This window comes from Sinocyclocheilus rhinocerous, unplaced genomic scaffold (genome assembly GCF_001515625.1).
Source record: "Sinocyclocheilus rhinocerous isolate Xijiao unplaced genomic scaffold, SAMN03320098_v1.1 scaffold888, whole genome shotgun sequence".
Taxonomy (NCBI): domain Eukaryota; kingdom Metazoa; phylum Chordata; class Actinopteri; order Cypriniformes; family Cyprinidae; genus Sinocyclocheilus; species Sinocyclocheilus rhinocerous.
The window spans coordinates 271,058-281,772 of record NW_015634016.1 but is presented as its reverse complement, the minus strand read 5'-3'; the positions used below and the strand labels follow the sequence as shown (position 1 = coordinate 281,772).

The 10,715-nt window shown below is 35.6% G+C and overlaps 1 pseudogene; it reads left to right on the top strand.

Moving 5' to 3' along the window:
- Positions 1-2,019, top strand: part of LOC107745066 (testican-3-like) — a 48,302-nt pseudogene extending 46,283 nt beyond the window's left edge.
- The last annotated feature ends 8,696 nt before the right edge of the window (positions 2,020-10,715 follow it).

Below are 10,715 nucleotides of genomic sequence, written 5' to 3'. Positions count from 1 at the left end.
CATGAATTCATCTTCCAAACCGCGTTTTTGTCTTATTCCGAATCACTCCGGTACACTTATAATAAGTACTTATATTTGGACTATTGTAGCCTGGTCGGGTCGTCACCGCTGCGGAGTAACACATACCTGCGTGAATCGCCATAAACTTAAGAGAAGTAGCTCCGGTTGGAATGTTCTTCCGCGGGATGTGTGCAGTTCTGTTTATTAACCGCTAGAGCGCCAAAAGTTACATAGTGCTGCTTAAATTAACAATTGTATTATTATCAATGTTGAAAACAGTTATGCTTCTTAATATTTTTGTGGAAACAGGATACATGATACATGTGCTACATATTTTTCAGGACACTTTGATGAATAGGAAGTGCAAAGGAACGACATTTATTTAAAATAGAAATCTTTTGTAACATTATTTTTCTATTCATTTAACTTTTTATCAGTTAAATGCATCCTTTCTGATAAAAGCATATTTAAAAAAAAAATCTTACTCATTCCAAAACTTTAAACTCAAGAAAAACAGCAATGAAATGTGTTCATTCTAACAGCTAGAAGTCAAGAAATGAAAACAGCTACTGTTTTACCTTGCAGCTGTGGAGTCTTCCGGAGATTTTGGCAGCGGTGACTCTCTGCTCTCAGACGATGAAGATGGTGATGTTGTAAATGATGAAGAGGAGATGGGAGATGATGATGATGAATATGAACAAATTGATGATGAGTATGGGTACCTATCATAATCCGTTTTCCGCTGTCTTTTTTAATTATTATTTTAAAGCATTTAAAAACAAGGAACCAAATAAATGACAGACTTTCATTTGGTCTTAAAGCACGTTTCTAGGTGATCTCGGCAGAGTGCAGTACTAACATTACTAAAGGGTTCATCTACCCTTGTGCCGTATAACATTTGTACAAAATTAATATCAATACTCAATAACCACATTTCATTTTTATTACTTTTCTTATATTCATCCAAAGTGAATACATATATTGACAGACCTGGAAGTTCAGGAATTCATAAGCGGGTTTGATGAGAGATTATTGAGGGTTAAATGTTTGCACTTATAAACATGCACACAAATACACATACGAAATACATGCCAACACACCTGACGTCATGATTTCATGAGCAATTCGCTCTGTAACTCTTTGCACCTGATAGGATGTGATTTTACCGTCATGCCATGAGGAGTTAACATCCATATTCATACGTCTCATAACGGTTCACCATAAATCACATACCTACATTGACTTTTTTTTTCATCAGCAGAATGAATACTTAAAATTACAGATAAACTATCAAAATGTATCAGTGTTTGATATGTTCTAGAGCAAACAAAATTGTTAAGACCCGGCCTAGAGTGACCACACAATAAAATCGATGTGACTGCAGTCGATGTTAGAAGAGAACAGAGTCATGCTATTTACAGAGGCTTAAACACACACACACACACACACACACACACTCGCACACACTTATCTTGTAAACACTTTGGCAGTCCTTGGGCATGAGGTGCCTTTGACGCAACATGGAGGAGCGGTGGAAAAGAGGTCTGGGGATAAAGAGAGAAGATGATATTTAGTGTTAGAATGTAGAACTTGACTGCCATATGAATAAATAAAAAAAAGAGCGGTTTTTGCGTCACGTTCTCTGTTGTTTTGGTCTATAGGAGAAAGTGAAAATGATTAGTTAGTTTGCATATGTTACTGTAGACGACAAATCATACGATAGATGCTGCTGCTGCCACTTATTCTCCTCGTCCCTCTCAGTGCTTCTGCATTTTCTGTCAGATTTGTTTTCATGATGTGCATATGAAAATATACATTTCCTTCTATGGACATTGTGGTGTTTTCTGGGGAAAAAAAGTTATTTGGTCGAATGAGTTTGATAATCTGTTTCAGAGGTCAAAGGAGCCACCTTTATCAGTGTTGTCCAGCTGTTGTTATAGAGATAACACATTTTGGTTTGTTTTTTACAGTATACATACAGTATAATTTGCTCAAATAAAGTTACACAGACCAAAACAGTTTTTGTACAGTAATTCTCTCTGTGTGTGTGTGTGTGTGTCAGAGAAGGAGAAAGACAAATCCTGTGTCTGGTCTGGTTAGTGCTGCATTATGTATAAATGCAATTTTAATATTTTATATGCCACAATTTCTCATCTGTACACACACACGTAAACTGGGGCATCTGTGACGCTGAACACTTGTTTAATCATTAAAACACAATCATGTGCCTGTCAACTAATGTGTGTATGTGTGTGTGTCTGGATCACGAATACACTGTAGTCCTGTTGGATAATTTAATCTCTCTTGCTGAATTAAAATACATATCCAAAATTAAATTAAAATATGATGCAAAGAGGAATCAATGGTTTGGAAACTACTAGAACACGTACTAAATATGTTTTGCATATCGTACTGTGCATGTGGGTAATGAAAGGCTGTGTAAGTGTGTGTCTGCCCACAGCTCTGTACAAGGAACCAACTGGATAAACACAAAGCGTTTTCATTCAACAGCTTTTCCCCTTCCTGAAAGAAAATCACACTACTGCTGGCTTTGGATTGAAGTCACACACACACACACAAAGCAAACACAAAGCATCCAGAATGCAAACATAGTTAGGTTTGAATGCAAAGAGAGCGTACAGTACAGCTAAATGTACACAAACACAAAAAAATAACAAAAGTATGAATTTCTATGAATATACATAAGACACAAACTAGACTCAGACACACACACACACACACACACACACACACACAAGTAAACTGGGGCATCTGTGAGGTTGAACACTTGTTTAATCATTAAAACACAAGCATGTGCCTGTCAACTAATGTGTGTATGTGTGTCTCTGGATCAAGATTACACTGTAGTTCTGTTGTGCAATTTAATCTCTTGCTGAATTAAAATACATATGCAAAATTCAATTAAAATATGATGCAAAGAGAAATTATTGGCTTGGAAACTACAAGAATTCATACTAAATCGTACTATGCATGTGTGTAATGTAAGGCTGTGTGAGTGTGTATTAGTTTGTGTCTGTCCACAGCTCTCTAAAAGGAACCAACTGGATAAACAGAAAGTGTTTTCATTCAACAGCTTTTCCTCTTCCTGTCATAGAAAAATCACACTACTGCTGGCTTTGGATTGAAGTCTCACACACACAAACACAAAGGATCCAGAATGCAAATAGGTTTGAATGCAAAGAGAGCAGTACTAAATGTACACAAACACACAAAAAGCAACAAAAGATTTGCAAGCAGTTCTTAAAAAAACAAAACGCAATCTATTTTTATAGGTGACTGATCACTGGTTTCATCATGTTTTCAAGATTACCAGATCAGTTTTCCTCGTAATCTCGCAGAGACAGAGGCTTCAGATTGAAATTCTCTTACATAATCAGCCAAATTAGAAGAAGTTCAGCCTCAAACCACTTCAAATACAAAACAACATCAAGACTCACAACACATATAGCATTGACCCTTTAGCCTCTTTAAAAATAAAAACAAGGTTTATTCCAGCTTTAGCTGAATGAAGACCTATTTAATTTTCCTGGAACACACACAAGGCCGTGATCTAAATTAATTTTTCATTGCAGTTCAGAATTCTCTTTTGAGGAGCAACCTAAATTTAGGAAACAATAGCACCCAAATATGCTGCATAAAGCCACTGCAGAATATCTTTAAGACATTTAGATTATATATAGTGAAGTTCAGGGAATAGTCCACCTCAAAATGGATAAATCGGTCTACGCACTCTAATCTGTTTACTCACCCTCATGTTATTTCAAACCTGCATGCCATTATTATTATTTTTTGTCAAACCCTAAAGTACAATTGTCTACACTGTTTAAAAAAAGTTAAAATTATGGATGGATAGATAGATAGATAGACAGACAGACAGACAAAACAGTGGCATCGTTTCAGGTATTATGGGATGGCATATTGGTGCCTGTATATAACAACTTATAACCATATATTTCTTTACTCGTAAAAACATAAAATATACCAATCTACATGAACTATCAAAATCTGCTTTCTACTTTAAAGGGGTCATATGATGCTGCTAAAAAGAACAGTATTTTGTGTATTTGGTGTAATGAAATGTGTTTATGCGGTTTAAGGTTAAAAAAAAACATTATTTTCCACATACTGTACATTATTGTTTCTCCTCTATGCCCCGCCTTTCTGAAACGCGTCGATTTTTACAAAGCTCATCGGTCTGAAAAAGCGAGGTGTGCTGTGATTGGCCAGCTATCCAGTGCGTTGTGATTGGCCCTTTTATAAAGAATATCTCTTTGGATTTGAGACTTTAGTCTTTGCAACTTTACAGATCTTCTTTATGCAGCAAGAGCTTGTAACACTCCAAAGAGAAAGGAAAAATTTAAATCGCATCATATGACCCCTTTAAAATGCACTGATATAGCCACCATAATAATACAGGTGTTACAACAGAATGGCACAAGAAGAATCAATTCATAAAACATGACTAATGTACAGTGCCGTGAAAAGGTTTTTGCACCCTTCCTGTTTTTTTTATTTTTTGCATATATGTCACACTTAAAAGATTCAGATCATCAAACCAATTTTAATATTACGCAAAGATAATGCAAGTAAATACAAAATGCAGTTTTTAAATGATAATTTAATTTATTAAGGGACAAAAGCTGTCCAAACCTACCTGGCCCTACGTGAAAAATTAATTGCCCCTCCTCTTAAATCATGAAAGAACTGTGATTAACCACATCATTTTAGAAAGCTGAGTTAAATTTCACTAGCCACACGCAGGCCTGATTACTGCCAGACCTGTTGAATCAAGAAATCACTTAAATAGAACCTGTCTGACAAAGTGAAGCATGCTTAAAGAACAACACATCATGCCGCGATCTAAAGAAATTCAAGAACAGATGAGAAACAAAATAGTTGACATGTATCAGCCTGGAAAGGGTTATGAAGCCATTTCTAAGGCTTTGGGACTCCAGCGAACCACGGTCAGAGCCATTATCCACAAATGGAGAAAACTTGAAACAGTAGTGAACCTTCCCAGGTGTCGCCGGCCTACCAAAATTACTTCAAGAACGCAACGACGACTCATCCAGGAGGTCATAAAAGAACCCAGAACAACATCTAAAGAACTGCAGGCCTCACTTGCCTCAATTAAGGTCAGTGTTCATGATTCAACAATAAGAAAGAGACTGGGCAAAAACAGCATCCATGGGAGAGTTCCAAGGCAAAAGCCATTGCTGACCAAAAAGAACACAAAGGCTTGTCTCACATTTGCCAAAAAATATCTTGTTTATCCCCAAGACTTTTGGGCAAATATTCTGTGGACTGATGAGACAAAAGTTGAACTTTTTGGAAGGTGTGTGTCCCGTTACATCTGGCGTAAAACCAACACAGCATTTCATAAAAAGAACATCATACCAACAGTCAAACATGGTGGTGGTAGTGTGATGGTCTGGGGCTGCTTTGAATTCTGCTCTCTATCAGAAAATCCTGAAGGAGAATGTCCGGCCGTCAGTTTGTGACCTCAAGCTCAAGCGCACTTGGTTTATGCAGCAGGACAATGATCCCAAACACACCAGCAAGTCCACCTTTGAATGGCTCAAGAAAAACAAAATTAAGGTTTTGGAGTGGCCTAGTCAAAGTCCAGACTTAAATCCGATTGAGATGCTGTGGCATGGCCTTAAACAGTCCATTCATGCTCAAAAACTCTCCAATGTGGCTGAATGAAAACAATTCTGCAAAGAAGAGTGGGCCAAAATTCCTGTGAAAGACTCATTGCCATTTATCGCAAACGCTTGATTGCAGTTGTTGCTGCAAAGGGTGGCACAACCAGTTATTAGATTTAGGGGGCAATTACTTTTTCACGTAGTGCCAGGCAGGTTTGGACAGCTTTTTTCCCTTAATAAATGAAATCATAATTTCAAAACTGCAGTTTGTATTTACTCAGGTTATCTTTATGTAATATTAAAATTTGTTTGATGATCTGAATCTTTTAAGTGTGACAAATATGCAAACAATTAAAAAAAACAGGAAGATAGATCAAAATATCGAATAGCTTCAGAAGTCTTGCTTCACAAAATATTAAACTACTTTTATGTTTTGTTTTTTTTTGTCCCTTTTGGAACTTGACAGCTTCACTGTATAGCAAAAGCTGTTTCTGTACATTTTTAGGCTACTTTTGTGTTTTGTGCAGAAAAAAAGCTAAATCTGTGTTGTTGTTAAACCAAGCAGTCATTTTCACAGATGCAGACAGGTTGAAATAGCTCCTTAAGGTAATAAATGCAGATTTTAACTATTTAATATATATGCACATCAAAATCAATGTAAAGTATTTGGTTTTACCTACTAGGCCTGAGTTGGTGGCTAACTAACTAGCACTGTTGAACACTTCTGCTGGAAGGTTTATCTTCACGTGTCATTTCTACAGCAGGATAAGAAGAGGAAGAAACATTTCCCCCCATCCTCGCTCTCTCTGACTCTTTGTCTCTGTCCTTTCCTCCAATTTAATGAGAAAATCATTAGCTTCGATCAGTGACTGTTCCACCTCCCTTATCTTGTGTTTAGCAAGATGGAGGATTTTTTCTGCCCATATCAGCGTTTAAGAAGCCCATTAAAAATGAAGTGGTCACATGGTCAACACAACTTTTGTCCGCTGCTCATCGATTCATAGTTTCTGTTATTATTGCCCTGTGCAGTTTTTAGCAGAACGGTTTTAAATGGGTTTTTACCCAAGCACAGATTTTACTGTAAATGCAAAATACTGGCCCTAACCTTCCCTAGGGGTCATATTGATCTATTTGTGTGTGTGTCTACAGTTCCCAGCAGAAAACTGATGGAGGTGGAATTGCATTGGGTAATAAACTATTTCCAGCAATGCTTAGCAACCAGAGCAAATAGAAGACTGGGAGAGTTATAGTTTGTAACTACTTGATGGCACACTTAAAGCAGATGCTACTTTGTCCAATTCTGAGTCTTTAAAGAGACAGACATTCTGATACTTCCTGGGTTTCAAAATGAATAAAATGTTTTAGTTTTTTACAAAACATTATTGCATTAGGCACACATCACCAAGACCACATGAGCCACTGGAAGAAAGTCAACAATATTTGCATTTACAATTGGTTAGATGTTAAATGGGTTTCATTAAAAATATCCGCCAGGCCATCAATTGAATCGGGATGTCTTTTAAAATTCTATCTATATTGCTGAAACTGAATTGAGGCAACAGACAGGACACAGAATTGTGGCTGAAAGCTGAATTTAAGGAAATAGAATTAAACCTATATAACAACTGTAATCAATCAATCAAACTTTATTACAGACTCAAGGTCCAAATTTTAAAAAGACAATAGGACTACATATACAACCCATAGCATCTATCACACCCAATAAAGAGTTACAAAATACAGCAATACCAATGTCTCCACAGCTTTGACTGATACCGTGTAGTTCAAACCTTATATTCGATAGACCCACAATAATATCATTTTTAGAAGCATTAAGCCGGCAGATAAATCTATACATAAGATTTCGTAACAGTGCTTTAAAAGTGATTACTCTTGCACTCACAAACTTTTCACTTGCACTATGCCAATGTATGACTATGCCACTATGTAAGTGTAGAACATTTCATTTTTCATATGAATTACCAAGACATGTTAAACGCAACATATGAAGTTTTTCAGTATATCCAGTATAAAAAAAATACCTACAGAATAAAAGTATTTTATGTATATTTTATGTGTGTGTGTGTGTGTGTGTCAAAATTAGTCAAAATTAATAATTTATTTTCTCAAAAAACTTGATGACTAATGGAACTCCTCTGTTCTGTGAATTTCTTTGAATTATATTTTTCTTTTCTTTTTATTCTGATTTCAATTTCAATTTAACATTCTTTATGTAATAGCCAATTCAACAGTTCAGTTCACTCTCATGAATTGAAAATGAGTCAATTGTTAAATTCTAAATTGTGCCCAACAAAACTGCAACCCATGTCATAATCATATCAAATCACATTTGAAAAAAAAAAAAAAAAGGCCGAGGAAATTTGTTCTAATTTGTTTAACATTGTCTGGTTTTCCATGTCTGTCAAGGGTCAGGCAGGTTAATCCATTAATTGACTGTGTAAAAATAATAATAATTAGGTATGCGGCGTAGCAACAGAAGAACTAAACCTACCACAACAGGTGTGTGCAAAGAATCAGCGTGTGTTTCCTGGAATTACTGTATGTGATTGTGTGGGAATAATGGGGCTTTCCAGTTATCTGAGAGGTGGGTGATAAAAGGCTTTTACTGGCAGACAAAAAGAGTGCAATCATCATCATGATTAAAAAGAGGAAGGTGCTCAGAGAGGGAGAGGGGAAAGGAGAAGAGAGGAGAGAGATGAGGAAAGCAGAGAGGTTGTTTTCATCTGAAACTGTTGTTTATAGAGGTGACTTTGTGTGTGTGTGTGTGTGTGTGTGTGTGGCACAGATCAATGTAACTCATCCACTTAAATCTCCTGATCCATTCATCAATACGAACTAATGAAACAACCAGACACAGACAGACACAAATAGAGAGATGGGGGAGAAAAGGAAAATGAGAAAGAAAGACAGAATGAATAAAAGGAATTACTGTTACAATTACATACATATATAATCTCACGAGCATTTAAAGTTATAAACACAACTGTAACTGCATATCACAGGTGCTATTGTAATTCTGATATTCAGACCAACAGCACGATTGTAAGTGTGATATTTTTTTTTATACAACAGTTCAATAAACAAGTTAATACTGAATAACTTGCATTTTAGGCCAGTTACTTTGTCTATTTTTGCTCTGAAGGCGAAAGTAGTCCCAAACGAAGCCAAAGCAGATTCAACCTCTATGTCTCCAAGCAACACACAGCAGTGGTGATTCATTCCTGAACGAGTCAGTAGTGTTTTAAATGAATCAGTGGAGTGAGTGATTCAATGTCACTTGCCACCACCTACTGGCATAACAATATCACTACAGAAAGTCACTGGAAAACACAAGGCTGCCAAAGAGTGATACAATCAGTAATGGTTGAAATAGATTGCAATTTAGGTATTCATCATTCATTAATATATTGTCTACAGTGGTTATGGCCCTGCATTATTGTAATAACGAAAAAACAAAAAACAAAAACATCTAAATTGGTCTGTTGGCTCCAATCTAGTTATCAAAAGAGACCTTTTGATTAGTGCTGAAGGAAAATCCAATTAAAATCACAATGTTATCTCTAAGCAATTACCCAGAAAGAATGAGGGTGAAAGAGAAAGAGAAAGGACGAATCCTCAAGCCTATATGACAACAGAATAAACACAATCCAATCAATGCAGCTAAAAAAAACTAAGCTATACAAACACACAGAGAGAAAAAAGCTAGAAAGATTGATGATATACACTTGAACTGAGATTTCTTGTGTGATTATATCCTCCGAATTAAGATTCCACCCCAGACCGCACTTACCTGATTTTTTAAAGGCACAAATATAAAATTAGACAACGTTTGTGTAACTTCATCTGTTCCTGTCCACGTGGCCTTATGTTGATGTTAAAGAGCGTGCTGCCATCTGGTGGTAGTTTTCTGATATTACAGACACCTATTATTCACAGAGCAATACTGTCACTGATAATATATAATTTAACAAAAATAAAATTATAATATAATTCATGTTATTTTGAAAATTAAAAAAATTATAATAGTTTAGCATTGTTTTATGATTGTTCAATAATTCATTTGATCCCCACAGTGATCCCCACCTGATTCATATACACAAATGATTTAAAAATTACATTTATTGCATAAGGGTCTATTTAGCCAAAGGAATGTAGGTTTTTGTAGGATTTTTCCACAATAGGCTATAATCTTCACAAATGAAGACAACTTTGTATGAATTTTGAACAATCTGCAGACACAAAAAAATTAAAGATCAATTGATCAGTTTGGTCAAACCGGTTCACAAAGATCAAGGATTGCCAACTTTGCCAAGGTTGGAGCAAAACTCTGAAGGTCTGAGGAGGTCCAAATGATTCACTTCGCGAATCATCAATCTGAATCTGAATCTGAATCTTCAGAAGCGCACCAAATAAACCTCCAACAGGCTATTTGCACAGAACAAGTCTTTTCTTTATGTTTATGCTCCTAAGTTTAGCTGGGTATTACCAGTTTCTCCAGTACATATTACTTCATGCCAACAATGCGTTTTACATTAATAAAAGACAATTATGTAGCATCATTAAGAACAAACATGATCTAATACTAAAGAAAAGTATATTTATAAATTAACATTAAGATTAATCCTATGAGTAATTTGCTCTAAATACAGTCCAGCAACGATGGTCAGCTGTGCCATTATTTATAAAATCTACCTGTAGGCCTACCTACTTTTTTTGATACTCAAGTAGTTTTAATATCAGTTAGTTTAATACAATTACCTAAATATTTTAAAATAATAATAATAATTATTATTATTATTGGCAATTAACTTTACCTGAGACATCCATAAAGGCATCTTTCACTTTTGACTTTTACTTAAATATGACAATTTTACAATATCAATTGTAAAATATGAGGGTAATATTTATGATTTATGATATTTAATGTCCCTGGCAACAGTTCAGTCCAATTTAGTCCACTTGTAGCAACCACCTTTTTCAAGATGCATAAAAGCTTAATAAAACAAAATATAGACAGCCTATGCTTTT